At 52.9% G+C, this 13,909-nt stretch overlaps 1 long non-coding RNA gene and 4 other non-coding genes across 6 annotated transcripts; 1 reads left to right on the top strand and 4 right to left on the bottom strand.

Annotated features, from left to right (window-relative positions):
- The first annotated feature begins 158 nt into the window (after positions 1-158).
- LOC122233884 lies at positions 159-349 on the top strand. Its single transcript, XR_006211609.1, has one exon. It is a non-coding gene; the product is annotated as a U2 spliceosomal RNA (small nuclear RNA).
- Positions 350-1,558: 1,209 nt separating this feature from the next.
- Positions 1,559-1,749, bottom strand: LOC122233883. Its single transcript, XR_006211608.1, has one exon. It is a non-coding gene; the product is annotated as a U2 spliceosomal RNA (small nuclear RNA).
- An 826-nt stretch (positions 1,750-2,575) lies between these two features.
- LOC122233537 lies at positions 2,576-12,605 on the bottom strand. 2 transcript variants are annotated; one of them, XR_006211133.1, is made up of 4 exons: positions 12,582-12,605; positions 5,556-5,677; positions 3,836-4,037; positions 2,576-2,727 (listed from the first exon to the last, which is right to left on the bottom strand). It is a non-coding gene; the product is annotated as an uncharacterized LOC122233537 (long non-coding RNA). The 2 variants fall into 2 exon arrangements; XR_006211134.1 differs by lacking the exon at positions 12,582-12,605 and adding an exon at positions 6,356-6,455.
- On the bottom strand, positions 7,056-7,246 carry LOC122233888. The gene has a single exon (XR_006211613.1). It is a non-coding gene; the product is annotated as a U2 spliceosomal RNA (small nuclear RNA).
- On the bottom strand, positions 12,343-12,526 carry LOC122233899. Its single transcript, XR_006211622.1, has one exon. It is a non-coding gene; the product is annotated as a U2 spliceosomal RNA (small nuclear RNA).
- Positions 12,606-13,909: the final 1,304 nt, after the last annotated feature.

Genomic DNA, 13,909 nt, shown 5'->3' with positions numbered 1-13,909 from the left:
CGATCTGATAAACTGAGTATGTCTTAGGAGTTGTGACGATGACACACTGTCCAGTCTGAGGAAAGAGGGTGAGCCTTCGTTTGAGGGTGACTTTTCTCACCGTGACGCAAAGGAGGAGTGAGAGGGAGGGTGCCGATGTGCTGGGGGAGGTTACGGTTATCGCTTCTCGGCCTTTTGGCTAAGATCAAGTGTAGTATCTGTTCTTATCAGTTTAATATCTGATACGTCCTCTATCCGAGGACAATATATTAAATGGATTTTTGGAGCCGGGAGATGGAATAGGAGCTTGCTCCGTCCACTCCGCGCATCGACCTGGTATTGCAGTACTTCCAGGAACGGTGCACCTCCTCTGGGAGGAAACACTCGAATGTGTCAAAGGTTAGTCCTCACGGTCGTCTTTTCCCGGCTTCGCTTCCCCGGTTCTGTTCGCTCTCTTACGTTTCTTCTGTATTGATTGTGCTGTCTTATCATATATGTGTTCCCCGCTGACTTTTTTAGTGGTGGTTTTTGCGTCGGAAAACGAGGGGCGAGCTTAGATACTTACGATTCTGCCGCCTTTTTTCTTCAACCGCTGAGTTTTTTTCTATATCCCCCACTTTGAGCTTTCAGATGCCCTAACAAGTAGTTCTGCTTAAACTGACCTTCCAACTTTTGTGGTGTTTTGACTCAAATGAACTCTTAACATTCACAAAGTGTAGGAATTATGAGAATTGCAATGAATCTCTACAAGTTGATCTAAGGATTGAGACTTCCTCCTTCTCTCTAAGGTCTATTTTCTAATTGTGGCTGCGCTCACAAGTCGTTGAGGCTTGGGTGGAGTGGAGAAGGGAAGAATTGACCCCCAAGCCGCATTCCCTGAGTCAAAGTTAGATGCACTTAAATCGAGGGGCCCCTCTATATTGTTAAATTCCCCTCAAAGCCCCTCCGTATACGCCAAAGGAAACTTTAAAGCTCCACCCGTTATACAGAAAGGACCATAAGGAAACCTCAGCAAGAATTGCAATGTCAAGAAAGTCCGACTAAAAACAACCAAAGAGCAGAACTTCTTGGAAGGAAATCTTCCTCCAAAAGAATACTCAGCAACAGGAACTGACAGAAGCTGTCTTGGAAATGATAGCGACAAGGCCAAAAAAGTGGAACCATAGATAGAGATCCCCGCCTCCCCATTACGTACGACCCTCCTCCCCATTACGTACCGCACATAGGGGTGACCTACATGCACTGAAAAGAGAAGGAGCTGCATGCCAGCTCAGTGCGCAAAACTACCCACTGCACGCAAGCAAGAATTAAAAAACAAAAGGCGAGCGCAAAGTGGGGGATATAGAAAAAAACTCAGCGGTTGAAGAAAAAAGGCGGCAGAATCGTAAGTATCTAAGCTCGCCCCTCGTTTTCCGACGCAAAAACCACCACTAAAAAAGTCAGCGGGGAACACATATATGATAAGACAGCACAATCAATACAGAAGAAACGTAAGAGAGCGAACAGAACCGGGGAAGCGAAGCCGGGAAAAGACGACCGTGAGGACTAACCTTTGACACATTCGAGTGTTTCCTCCCAGAGGAGGTGCACCGTTCCTGGAAGTACTGCAATACCAGGTCGATGCGCGGAGTGGACGGAGCAAGCTCCTATTCCATCTCCCGGCTCCAAAAATCCATTTAATATATTGTCCTCGGATAGAGGACGTATCAGATATTAAACTGATAAGAACAGATACTACACTTGATCTTAGCCAAAAGGCCGAGAAGCGATAACCGTAACCTCCCCCAGCACATCGGCACCCTCCCTCTCACTCCTCCTTTGCGTCACGGTGAGAAAAGTCACCCTCAAACGAAGGCTCACCCTCTTTCCTCAGACTGGACAGTGTGTCATCGTCACAACTCCTAAGACATACTCAGTTTATCAGATCGCTTAACTTGTTCGGGGCTTTCACGCTTTTTATTGTTTTGCTCCCATAGCTCGCGAGAGAAACAGCCACTTTAATTTGCATGTCCCGCCCACACACGCGCCGTTTCCTGGTTTCCTGCCGTCAGCGCCGGCTCGCGCTCGCTCTCTCGCTCTCCCTCTCTCCCTCTCTCCCTCTCTCCCCTCTCTCCCTCTCTCCCTCTCTCCCTCTCTCCTCCCCCCCTTCCCCCTTCCCCCCCCTTCCCCCTTCCCCCCCCTCCTCTCTCTCTCTCTCTCTCTCTCTCTCTCTCTCTCTCGCCTTGAAAGGGAAACGCGCCTGTAGCGGGAAAGCTGCCTCAAGTCTCATTTCCTTGGAGAAAGCCCAGAACGAGACAAATAGCTTTGTGAGGTTTTTCTTGGCAGCATTTTTCTTTTCTTAAATTTCTTTTCGCACGTACAGCAACGTTGAAAGATTTCTACCGTGAGCACCCACCACCTAACATCATGGATCTGTTGTGTACTGTACATACATACACCGACACAGATGCAGATACATATATATCCATCCCTCTACCCTTTTACTAAGCTGTCTTGCTCTAGGAGTTATGAGATCAACAACCTTTTCTCTTTTTTGAATTCCTAGTTTCTCTTTTGAGCAGTTCTATTTGTAAATAGTGGTATTTCATGACTTGTATTCTCATTTACAGGCCTTCCAACGGGGGGGGGGGGGGAACTTTGCTTGTTAGAATAAAACGCATTCCACGTCGCAGTTCCCATATGGGTCCATCGGTGGACCCCCTTAATAACTTGTCAACGCCATCCAGCCAAAGACCACCAGGAACACACCTGTAATGAAAAGGGTTGGGTTACCGCTTGCTGCAAAGTGAGAAGGAAACCGCGGGGCGCCTCAGTGAGAGGGTGTCAGGAATGGCTCATTATATACGGGATGTAGGCTTGCATTAGGGAGCTTGGGGAAGGTTTGAGTGAGCGAGGCCTTCTTTTGGGATGCGAAGGGTGGCGGAATTGCCCCCCTCCCCTGCCGCCCGCCAATATGCCACTTTGGCGTAAGGATTATTTTGAGCTGAAACAGGAGGAAAAAACTCTTCCCTCCCCCGATTTGCCTAAAATCAGGACATAAAGGTATACAGGAGTTAATTACGGACAACCCTGGATCCTTATCAGCCCAGAGACTGGCACCAGAGACTTTACCTAACAAATTTTACTGCCCAGCCCTTATCTTCCACTATTTCCCCATATAGTTACCATCCCACAGTTGGCCAGCCTAGAAACTCAAAGCCCTTTTACTTTTTGTCACTTTTCTGAAAATTTATTATTTTTTTGTTTCTGTTTGTTTTGTTTTTAAAGATTCTTTATTTGTATATTTTATTTTCAGAGAGAGAGAGAGAGACGGAGAGAGAGAGCACACACACACAGGAGGCGGGGGGAGGGGGGGGGGAGAGAGAGAGAGAGAGAGAGAGAGAGAGAGAGAGAGAGAGAGAATCCCCAGGAGGCTCTGTGCTGCCGGCCAGTGCAGAGCCCGACTCGGGGCTCGATCTCATGAACCATGAGACCATGACCTGAGCAGAAATCATGGGTCAGACACTTAACCGACTGAGTCACGCAGGCGCCCCTGTTTGTTTTGTTTTAAGCGGCTATGTAAGCCCAAGTTCCAGCCACCCCATTGGGTTATTCATCCCTTTCTCCTGTGTATATATGAGATACGTACACTAATACACTTCTGTTTCTTTTTCTCTTTTTGATGCCCCAGCCATCCTCCCCTTCCCACCACCCCAAGAACCTTGAAGGGGAGAAGGACAAAGATTCCCCCCCTCCAGACAACACACACACACACACACGCACACACGCACACGCACGCACACACGCACACATTCTCCTACAGATGACCTCAGGCAGTGGGGGTAATTCAGTGATTGGGTAGCTGAATACATCTTACCTAGGAGAAAGGAAGAATAGAGCGAAGCCAAAACTGCGACTGGGAAAGTAGCAGCAGTTACTCATATTAGCTAGGATAGGGGGTGTTTGGTCAGCTTTGTTGTTTGGACAATATTCTTCTTTTTTCTTGTCTCAGTTCGGAGGCGACTACGGAGTGGCCTTGTTTCTGTCTTGATTCATCACGGTCACAGAGTGACCTTAATCTGTTGATGTTGAAAATAAATAAAGGAGGGGCGCCTGGGTGGCTCAGTCGGTTGGGCGTCCGACTTCGGCTCAGGTCATGATCTCACGTTCTGTGAGTTCGAGCCCCGCGTCAGGCTCTGTGCTGACAGCTCAGAGCCTGGGGCCTGTTTCAGATTCTGTGTTCTCCCTCTTTTTCTGACCCTCCCCCATTCATGGTCTGTCTCTATCTCAAAAATGAATAAATAAACGTTAAAAAAAGAAAAAAAAAGAAAGAAAATAAAGGGGAGCTCAGTTAAAATGGAGTCGGGAAGCACTGGAAAGGGGAGCTCTCAAGCATGTACCACTCCTTGCAGCCTGCCTAACCTTAGCGGGAAGAAGGAAGACAAAAATTTATTCTGACAAGGGAGACCCTTTTCACATAGGAAGCTTATCTCCTGCCTTTAAGAAAAAGAAGGAAGAGCCCTCGTTGCACCCCCAGCCAACAAGGCACTAACCCCCGCTTGCAGCTAATGAGAAACCGCCAGGACCTCAAACTCCTGTTCCTCTCCAGGGAACTGTTGTTCAAAACAAGCCTCCCCAGCTTCCTCCTAAAACGTAAACAAAGGCTGACCTTCCTTTTGCCTCTTTGGACTTGTCTGCAGTTCACCACAGCCTGCAGGTCCGTAATCGCAATTCCTCTGCTATTCCCGAATAGCTAGTAAAATAGGTTTTTTTTGCTAGTAAAATAACGGGCTGTTTTATTTTTCAGATTGCCGCCACTGTTGTGTGAAACTGTTTACGTTCCACGGGAGACCCCCACAGCCTAGCTGTGAGTGTCAGGCCAGCTTCTGCGGCTGCTTTTCTCTCTGTCTCCAAACCGAAGACACATCGCGGGGTCTTAGCAATCTTATTCTCCCTGTAACCTCAAAACAACGAAACAATTTGCTATTTCATCATCCTGGGGGTATTTTTGCCTGAAGTTATTCCTCGATCCCCAACTAGGACGGAGAAATCTACAAGGCTAAGGAAATGGAATCCCTCAGAGCGGTGAGGCGGCAGTGAAACACGTCACCAGAGTGGCACCCACCATCCCTCAGTTTTCTCCCTGCCTTGTTGCAGTTAAAAACAAAGTATCGAATCATCTTTCCAGAAGGTACACAAGCAGATGGGAGACACTATCCTGGCAGTCTGAATTTTGCTTTTGTTGAATGTCATCGAGAATTTGGAAATTTTCACCTTTCCACCCATAATATGGGCAAAGAAAAGAACTCTGACACGAGTAGATGAATGATTAGACTCTGACTAGATGAACCAGAAGATGAAAGCAAAGGACTGGTCTCTAATGAGGAGGGTGAAAGGGATCAACATGAGTGAAATCTCCGACCCCACGTCTTCAAATGACAATATCCTAGATGAATTTTCTCAAACTCCAGACTCTGCAGGTCAACAGAACTGCAAGCCACCGAGGGTTAAAAACATAAAAAATAAAAATGAAAAAAACCTTCGACTGTTGTGTTTTGACGGTGCAAGAAGAACCAGAAGTAGTGATAAGGCCGAACCTGTTGGAGATGTATTGGAAATACTGGAGAAGCAATATTTCACAGGCCCGGTAGGACAGCCAATGAGCAGTCCGTTGCATTTGGACGATGTCGCCGGATTCGGATATTTAGACCTTCAAGACCTGGAAAGTATGAAGAATGTGAGTTTTGTTGTGTTTAATTAAACTCGTGTCAATTTTAAATAAAGCAGTTTCCCACAGTGCTTTTTGAGCTGTCAGCACAGAGCCCGACGCGGGGCTCGAACTCACAAACCAAGAGATCATGACCTGAGCCAAAGTCCGACGCTTAAGCGACTGAGCCACCCAGCTGCCCCCTCCCCCAATGCTTTTATTTTTCCTTCTCCTGAAAGGGCCTCTTGGGGCCTGGGTAACAAATGTGTTGAGGTCTATCTAGTTTCCTCCCCGGCACACTGAGAGTTTAGGTGAGCCAGATCAGCCCGGTGCTATGGTTTTCGCCGGCTACATTCAGTGGCACAGGTGGCACCAAGAACGTGTCAAGGACCTGAGGGTATGTGCAAGGAAATGAATCCGGGTCAATAGGGAGGCAAGGACATTGAGGGATCCGGGGTAGGGGTGAGGGTGTAGGTGTGAAGGAACAGAGAAAAGTGTCAGGTGTCAAAGGGCAGAGGAAGGGCAGAAGGCGATGGGAGAGTGTGATGCGGGATGGGGACACGGTTAGAGCAATTGGGAATGACAAAATCTAGCGGGCGGACGAGGGGGATAGATTCAGCCGCAGTGGAGAAACTGAGAGGCCAGGCGGGGTGTTGGGAAGGAATCGCCCGTGTGACTGTTGAAACTCACCAGGAATGACAGAAGTGTCTCAGAGAGAGACAGCCAGGAGCTAAACTTTCAAAAGCGAAATGAGCTGCAGCTGGACACAAAGCACAAGGACAGGCATAGGCGGCCGGGGGGGGGGGGGGGGGGGGGGGCGTGTACAACATAAACGGCCGGGCGCGGGGAGGAGGGCAAAGCTCTTTGAGAGATAAAGTGGCGCAAGACTCCCGGAAACGAAAAATGGAAGGTTTAGAAAAGCTGGCCACCACCGGGAATCACACTACGTACGAGTGCAAATTTCCGGAGAAAGATAAAAAACCGGAAAACGGTAGCGGGAAGCGGTTGAGGAAAAAAAAGGCTGCACCCCGGGGCGAAACCGGAAAAGGGGGGGGGGAATGGGACGAAAAAAAGACCGGCAGGTGAAAAAAGTGCCGGAGGTGAGGAACATGAAATTACGGAGAGCAGGAAAAACCTAGCGCGCTGAACTAACGCGAAAACAATGACCCTCACAACAGGCATCTCGGCCCCAGCGAACCGATCCTGCCGCCAAAGCAAAACCCCGACTAGGCCCCCCCCCCAAAAAAAAAAAAAAAAAAGGCGCGACGGGCGAACAGGACAGACAGCACCCACCGAAACAGAGAGAAAGAAAAGAAAGAAAAAAAAAAAAAAAAAAACACGCCTCACAAACCCAGCCCTAAGTCTGCTTTTAGAAACCCAGTGAAAGGAAGGGAGGTGCACCGTTCCCGGAAGTACTGCAATACCGGGTCGATGCGCGGAGTGGACGGAGCAAGCTCCTATTCCATCTCCCAGCCCCAAAAATCCATTTAATATATTGTCCTCGGATAGAGGACGTATCAGATATTAAACTGATAAGAACAGATACTACACTTGATCTTAGCCAAAAGGCCGAGAAGCGATAGCGGCCTCCCCCTCCCTCTCCAGTACCGTTCTCCCATCATCCATATTCAACTCATGGTGAGAACCCTAACGCTCACTCCTTTTCTGATATCCTTTGCGTCATCGACAGGACCATCGATAATCACTAGAATACTTTTGTGCACATTTTTTTCGTTCTCCACATTCTGAAGGGGAAATCCCGTATCCCTGGTTGGCCCGTCCTTACCGCGCCGCACAGCCATTTCTAATCTGCATGATGCCCCGCCTTTTGTTCCCTGAGGAGGCGCGGCCGCCGCGGCCCGACTCCACCCTCCCCACCGCCTCTGCGCGCCGCGAGCCCAAACCCAACTGGGGGCCCACCTCCCAGCGTGCACACACCTCGCGCAAAGACCCGGGAGGAGGGGCGGCTGGCGGGGACTGCAAAGGGACAGCCAACACGGCTGCAGATCCCGGGGCTTCCGGGAGCCCGTGAAGGCAAGACCTTGCTTTTGGCCGCTGCTCTGCCCGCCCCGCCCCGCACACTCAACCACCGTTCAGGGAATGACATCCTGCCTCTTACACGCCCAGCCAGTGCCCCGCGCGTCGCGATGCTGACGGCTCTTCAGCAGCACGCCCACCCCACCCCCGCTCGCGTCCGCGTCCTTCGGGCCGTCTTCCGCCCCAGAGTCCGAGCCCCAGGCTGGTTCCCTCGCGAGAAGGGGATGTCCTCCTGGATTACTTTCATTGGGATGGAAACAGTTCCCGTCGCGAATCAATAACTTGGCGTTTCCGTCTCCTCGGCGTGATTCACTCCCGCGGAGTTTGCTCAGATACACACGCACGGACCCAAGTGCCTGCAAACTGCGCTCTGTGGACGCCAGTCGTATGCCCTTGTGTCCTCGCCGTGAGTGCGGTGTGGTCACGGTCCTGCCACTCTTGCCGCGAGGGGGCCTTGAATTTCGGGGGAGCAGGGACAGTGACTGCAGGAGCACGGCGGACGTTTTCAGGCAGCGCCTGCTTCCCCAGTCCCGCCAGCAACTCCGCGTGGCATCAAAGTGGGGATTGCTTGGGGGGGGGGGGGGGAGGGCGGGGGGACAGGGGAGCAGGGGGAGGGGACGATCTTACAGGTGAAAATGGTACCTCAGCATGGTTTTGACTTGTACTTCTCTAATCATGGGTAAGAAGATAAGGCTGAGTGTTCTCTCCTGTGTTTGAGAGCCCTGAACTCTCTCTGTTCAGGGACTTCGGCCCTTTTACTTGCTAGGTTAACTGGTCGGGCTTTATCATAAGGGCTTGTATCGGCAATTTACAGATTAAGGCCCTTTGTATGTAATACAAGCAGTGAATATTTTCTTCTGTTGGCCATCTGTCTTTTGAGGATTTCATCTCCTTGAGGTTCCACTGAAAGTTATATTTTAGAGGCGCCTGGCTGGCCACTCTTGACCTGGAGGGGTCGTGAGTCCCAGCCCCACGTTTAGGCGTAGACATTATCTAAAACATAGGGGCGCCTGGGTGGTTCAGTCAGTTGAGCCTCGAGCCTCTGACTTCGTTCGGCTCAGGTCAGGATCTCAGGTCAGGGTTTGTGGGTTTCAGCCCCACATCCGGCTCTGTACTGACAGCTCAGAGCCTGGAGTCTGCTTTGGATTCTGTGTCTCCCTCTCTATCTGCCCCCTCCACTGCTCGCGCCCTGTCTCTCTCGCTCTCAAAAATAAACAAATAAATATCACAAACTATTTCTTAATTTAAAAAGCCATTACATTAACAAACAACTTTTAAAAAGTTATTTTTTCTATCATCCTATTCATCGTTTAAAAAAAATAGCTTTCAGATGTTTTTCAGATGAGGTTATAAAATAATTTCCTACATCTTCCCTTAGGTCTTTTTCTTCTTTCTCCACAGCTAAATCTTTGAGCCATTTGGTATCTACTCGGCAGTACAGTGCAAAGGAATGTATTTTTCCTTCACAACTTTGAGATGCCACCTTGGATCCTAAACTGTACCACGTGTACATTTTTGTAACACTCCTGGATCTTTCTTCCTCTCTCTCTCTCTTTCCTTCTTCTTTTTCTAAATGTTTATTTTTGAGAGAGAGCGCGAGCGGGGGAAGGGCAGAGGGCGGGGGGGGGGGGGGGGGCAGAGGATCCGAAGCAGGCTCTGTGCTGACAGCAGCGAGCCCGATGCGGGGCTGGAACTCACCAACCGTGAGATCATGACCTGAGCTGCGAAGTCCCCCTCTCAACCAACTGGGCCACCCATGTGCCCCCCTCCCCCCTTTTTAAAGATGTTATTGTTGAGTAATCTCTTCCATGCTCTACCGACTGAGCCAGCCAGGCCGCACCACCACCACCCCCCCCACCCCACCCACCCCGCCTTCGATTTTTCTTTAAAAAGTAGCAGAAACATGGGGCGCCTGGGTGGCTCAGTCGGTTAAGCAGCCGACTTCGGCTCAGGTCATGATCTCGCGGTCTGTGAGTTGGAGCCCCGCGTCGGGCTCTGTGCTGACAGCTCAGGGCCTGGAGCCTGTTTCGGATTCTGTGTCTCCCACTCTCTGACCCTCCCCCGTTCATGCTCTGTCTCTCTCTGTCTCAAAAATAAATAAACGTTAAAAAAAAATTTTTTTTTTTTAAATAAAAAGTAGCAGAACAGGGGTGCCTGGACAGCTCAGTCGGTAGAGCATGAGACTCTTGATCTCAAGGCGATGAGTTCAAGCCCTGCAGGGGACATAGAACTTACTTAAAAAATAAAGTAGCGGAACACATTGACCTAACCACGTTTGATTCTTTGCGTCCACGGGATTGACCCATCCTTTCCATGTGGATGATGGTTGGGCACCCATCAGACAGAGCCCAACTCCGGGACGTGACTGTGATCCTATTCCTGCCCCCTAGGCATTCATGGTGGGGGTGAGGGGGTGCGTGGTCACTTGTATGGAGAATCCTCCTCAAGAAAATGGATGCCCCATTCGGAAAGCGACAGGCACTACAGAGTGGACGGACCCTCGGAGAGAGCAGGAGGCCCAGTGACAAAGCTCTTGTCTTTTTACCCTGGGGAAATGGATCTGCCCAGGAGGACAAAACCACCCGCACTCTGGGCCTCCTGCCATCACCAGCGGTTCCAACTTAAGGAATAGTCATTAATCACCTTCAACTCCACGACCCACCGGGGCGGTGCTTGGTCCTGGGAAGTAGAGAGAAACCAGACACCGTTCCTGCCTCCTCGATGCCCCAACCAGGGAGCATCCGGGCCAGGACCAGGATAAGACACCTGCCCAAATGGCCACAACACCAGGTTCCACGCGGAGGGGACTGTGAGAGATGAACACATGGTTGTGGCCCCCACCTGGCTGTGTGACTCCCTTGAGGCCCAAGGCCTCTCCCGTTTGGCTCTGCGTCCCTATGGGAAGCATGCGATACATATTCAATAAAGGAGAAGGTGGGATGGAACACAAAGCCAGCTGAATCAGGAAGGCCTGCCTGACGTCTTGGCGGGAGGGGGGGCGGTTGCGGGGGGGGGGGTGGTGGTGGCCTAAAGAACAAGTCAGAGTGCCCATGCAAGTCAGAATTTCAGGGCACATGAGGGGGAACCCGGGCATTGCAGTCTGACCAAGAGCGGGGGCAGGGGAGCGATTGGAGAATGAGGGGACCAGTTTGTATCCCACTGACCTGCCCAGCCACCTTGAAGGTACGATCTGGGCCTCAAAACTGGGGACCCTTGCTTCTGGTGGGCTCCTCCCTATCATCATGCCCCCACCCCCATGTCCCCGTCCTTCACAGACTCATTCATATCTCAAAGTCAGCCAGCAGGTTCAGCTTCTCACAGGAACCTGCCCGTACCCCTTCCCCTTCCCTTTCTTCCTCCACCTTGTCCCCACCGGCCGGCCTGGCCCTGCCCCCACTCCACCCCCCAACCCCTCACCCCCCAACCCCTCACCCCCCAACCCCCCACCCCCGCCCCTGCCCTTGCTCAGGCTGGAACCCTCCTTATCACATCAGATCAAGACGGCCATCAAACTCTGATCCAAGGGATGTTTGTTGAGTATCCACCGTGGAAGGCACGGTTTCATGGGCACCGTGCCCGCAGAAGGCGGCTGCCCACCCCCATTTCACAGAGGGGAAAGCAGCTTGCAGCAGGTCATAGAGAGTCTGACTTCCTTTGGATCTTTGACTGCAGACAGCTTTTAAGTCTCGCCACTCCCTCCTCTCTTCCTGCCCTCCCTCCGGTCGATCTGACAAAAAGCCTTACCCCAGACCCTCCATTCACCACCATAATAAACACACCAACCCAGGCTCCTTCCTTTGCTCTCAAGCAAAGATTTTTGAATCTGCCCGGGAGCCACCCTGCTCTCCCTGGAAAGCTTCATTATGTGAGCTGTAAACCTTTTCATACCCTCGTGAGTAGTGTCATCAGTCTCCACATCTAAGAGGAAATGCGGGGGGGGGGGGGGGCGGTGAGGAGATGGTCCTGCGTCTCCAACGGAGACATTGGAAATCGAGCCACATGGGCGTGGGCGTGAAGTATTTCTCCCCAAAAGTGTGGGTCACCAAGCCGTGGGCCTGGGCCCACGCCCAGGGGCGGGGCATACGAAGAAAAAAAAAGCACTTCAGAGGCAGCAAACAGGCACGGTCTTGAGCAGAGAAGTAAGAAAGTTTCAGGAGACCGGGGGCGGCGGAAAGGTGGGGAAAGGGGGTCGGCGCGTGTGACCCAGAGAAGAAGCCAGAGAGGCACGAAAGGGGAACGCCACTCGGCCGCAGAGCCCGATGACCGGAGGCATGGACGGGGGCTGACCCCAGGCGGCGGACGCCGAGCGGCGGCACGCGCCCGTGCCAGGGGTACTAGAGCCCAGCGTCGGGCTTCTTCCCCCCGGCTAGGAGTAATAAGACCATAAGGTCTCCGACCGGTCCCACAAACGGGGAAACTGCAAGGTTACAACTTCAGGAACCAAAACGCGGGGCGGGGAAGAAGACAAAGCACAGAAGAAGAAGGAAAAAAAAAAAAAAAAAAAGAACAAACGAACAGACGGAAAAAAAAAACAAAACAAAACAAAACAAAGCAGCGCAACACACGAGCCGACAAAGAACAAGCACTAGATTCCACCTGTAGTTCACAACTCTCCAGTCCCCCTCGCGCCCCGAGGCGGGGGAAAGCGCGCACGGATTCTGGTAATACTGACGCACGAAATGGACGGAGCGAGCCCTTGGTCCCACTTCCCAGCCCCAATAAGCCCATTTAAGTATGCCGTCCTCGACTAGAGAATGTATCAGATACCGAAGGCGAGAAGGACAGGTACTACACTTGACCTTAGCCAAGAGCCTGAGAACCGTTACCGGCCGCTGCCTCCTCCCCGCTACCGCCCTGCAGTCATCCATATTGCACTCACGGTGAGCCAGGTCACGCTCAGTCCCACATTCTTGACTCACTATCCCGTGGTACGCGCCCACACGCGGTGCAGTTGCAGTTGCCCCCCGCATTCCTGTGTGAATTTTCGCGTCCCTTTCCGCTCCCTCCCGTCCTTCCCTAGCGGAGGACTCGCTAATTTGCGTGTCCCGCCCCACCCTGCCCCGGGCGGGGGGTGGGGGTGGGGGTGGGGGGGGAGCGTGTCACAACGGTCCCGCTCCGCCCCTGGCCCGGCCCGCCGGGTCCCCGGAACCCTTCCCGCCGCGGGCCCAGGGCAGGGGAGAGGGGCTGCGGGAGGAAGCCGTGGGACCGGAGCGGGTCCGCGTGCTCCCGAGAAAGCCGCGGGGTAGAACGCTGTGCGTCGGGGAGGGGAGCGTCCGTCCCGGGGCCCCAGGCGGGGCCCCGACCTTGGGCGGGCAGCGAACTGTGGCCGGGGCAGGAACCTGCGAGCGTGACTGTGAGCGGCCTCCGTCCTACTCACCTCCTCGCCAGCCTCCGGTGACTGAGACATCCCGCCTCGCCCCCTGTCCCCCGCCCCCGTCCCCGTCCCCGCCCTCGCCCCGGCGGGCGTCGGTTTCTTCCCTGGGTTAGTTCTTCTCGAAGTCTGCAGTTAGCTAGCTGTAAGGACCGTGAGACCAGCACGATCGCCCCTCGATCTGATTGAGTCCTCGGTTCCGTCATCCCTGCGGGGGGAAACCATCCCGATCGATCGCAGCACCGCCGCGCGCCAGACTCACTGCCCTGCGTGCGGTCTTTCCCATCCGTTTGGATCCTCAGGACCCTGGAGCGAGTTTGAAGTGGTTACCACCCTCACTTCACGGCTGTGATAACCGACATCAGAGAGGTTGAGAAACTTGTCCAGTGGGACGCAGACTGTAGGCAGCCGACCTGTGGGCCTCACCCTGTCCCAAGACACCGCCTGCCTCTGGACGTGGACCTTGGAGCAGGGAAGGACTGCTGGGCACGCGCGCGCGCACACACACACCACACACACACACACGCACACGTACACACACACACACAACACACACACACACAGGGACCGGCACGAGAGAGGCCGGTAACACGATGGTGACATCTGCGGTCACGGCCCTGCCCGACCCCGTCTTAGCTCTTGGCTCTGTGACTGTCTCCCGCCCTGAGTTTACCCTCTGTCCCGTGGGGGGTGGGGGCGGGGGCGGGGATGATCTCTCCGTCACGCGTTCTCCCGGAAGCGCGGGGTTGCTCGGGACCCTAAGCAAGTTACCTTCGTGACTGGTTAGCCTCTGAGGCCCTGTGTGGAAATGCCCGGCAGGAGTCCGCTGCTTGAGT

The sequence above is a fragment of the Panthera tigris genome, chromosome E1 (assembly GCF_018350195.1).
Source record: "Panthera tigris isolate Pti1 chromosome E1, P.tigris_Pti1_mat1.1, whole genome shotgun sequence".
Classification (NCBI taxonomy): Eukaryota; Metazoa; Chordata; class Mammalia; order Carnivora; family Felidae; genus Panthera; species Panthera tigris.
Note: the sequence above shows the minus strand (reverse complement) of the source record. Positions and strands in the feature narration are given on the sequence as shown.